Below are 2,024 nucleotides of genomic sequence, written 5' to 3'. Positions count from 1 at the left end.
GCAAGCCCCATGGCTCCCCATGGCTTGGCCCATGGCTTGCCCCAAGGCACGCCGCGACACACCCGTGGTGCTTTGCCCACCATGTCAAGCACACAAAGGTCCGACGAAGAACACCGTAGATCACACAAACTCTACAAAAGCAATCTTCCTTGTTGCCTCAAAAGATTGCAATACAACACTCACAACATGGCCCCCCAATGTTGCCACCCGACGTGCATGAACGGGGGCGAACACTTGTCTCGTGCTTTTGGACAATTGAAACCACCCAAATTGGTTTCCTAAATTCATTCCAATACATCTTGGATGTGTTCCAAGCATCACCCATCGATTTTTGCCTATTTTCGATTTTTTTTGATTTTTCGGATTTATTTAATCAAAAAAATTAAATAAAAAAATCCCGATGTCGAAAAATTGTGAGGCTTGCTCCTACTTCAAGATATGATTTTCTAAGCATGCCTGCAAAAAATCTCGTCCAAATTCAAAGTATTTCGATAAAAAAGGCCTTTATGTTTCCTCGGACATTTGATGTTTCCTCCTGCCGGTTGGGATTTGGCTCTAAATGCTCTTTAGGGGGGGCATGCAAGCCCCAACATGGTCAGCCAGGAGGGCTGACCATGCCGCCCCCCTCACATGGCATGCCCCTGGCGCCCATGGAAAGGGCGTGTGCCACGCCCCCCATGCCACCGGCGGGGGGGTATCGTCTCCACCGCCGCCGGCGGTGGTTGTGGCGGCGGCCGCCGCCGGCCGACCATGTCCCGACGACCGTTTTTTGGGCTCGTTTTCGTGGGGGTGATTCCTACATTCTCGATTGCTTTCTAGCAACAAGCTTGTGCTTTAGGGACGGATTTGGTGGCACCTAGTGCCACGCATGGGCTTGTTGATGGGGGCAATCGGTCGTGCTAGGGGCTTTCTCACGCTGGCTAGCCCTCGTGTGCTCTAGTCTACCCCATACGTTGCATCATTTATTTTGATGCTATAAATTACGCTTGTGCACGCGGATGGTAAGCGAGGGCACCCAGCTGCTACATTGTTGCTCAAAAAAACCGGACAGATTGCCTGATGGGGTTTGACTGCCACGACCGCTTTTTTGCCCGCTGGGGGGGTGGATTCGCGATTATTGTTTAGCAACAAGCTTGTGTTTTAGGGACGGATTTGGTGGCACCTAGTGCCGCGCATGGGCTTGTTGATGGGGGCAATCGGTCGTGCTAGGGGCTTTCTCACGTTGGCTAGCCCTCGGGTGCTCTAGTCTACCCCATGGCGGTTGGGCCTTATTTGTTTGGATGCCTCCTTTGCAACATGCTTGTGCACGGCGGATGGTGTTATGGCACCCAGTGCTACGCACATTGTTGCTCTCGGGGGTATCCGGATGATGCTGGCCTCGCTTCCATGGGGTTTGACGGGCATCTCCATTTTTCATTTTACATTTGGTTGGCCGCATGGTGGCCGGGCCTGGGTGTTTGTTTGCTTCCTCTTTGACGTAGATGTGCACGGCGGATGGTGTTATGGCACCCAGTGCTACGCACATGCTTCATTGAGGTGGCTTCCGGACCTTGATGGCCTTGTTCCCATGGGGTTGAACCTCGATACGGTTTCCTTCTTGATGCGTTGATCTTCGTGGGGGTTCGATCCTCGTGCATGGCATCCTTGAGGTGTGAGTGTGGCATGGTGTTTGGTGCTTCTTAGCACTAGATTCCTACGCGTGCTCTCGGCCGACGATGGGTTGTTTGCTGGTTTGGCTTGGCTCCCAAGGGGTTGAGACCTCAACAACTGTCCCGATTGTTAATATTTTCTCTTCTCTTATTTCCCATGCCTAGCGGGGCAGGCTCGACACCACACAATGCTTCCACACGCTCAGCTAGCCTTGTGCTTGGTTGGGGTGTGGTTCAATTTGTTTGATGTTGTGGTCCGGCGGACGTAACGGCGTGTGAGTGGTGACAAGGTTGTATGTCTTGACAGGCTCCGTGCTTGTGCATCGAACTGTTAGGCGTGCTCCTCCTCATTTTTGCTCCTCGTGTGAATAGCAT

This window comes from Juglans regia, unplaced genomic scaffold (genome assembly GCF_001411555.2).
Source record: "Juglans regia cultivar Chandler unplaced genomic scaffold, Walnut 2.0 Scaffold_432, whole genome shotgun sequence".
Lineage (NCBI taxonomy): Eukaryota > Viridiplantae > Streptophyta > Magnoliopsida > Fagales > Juglandaceae > Juglans > Juglans regia.
This window is presented reverse-complemented; position numbering follows the sequence as displayed.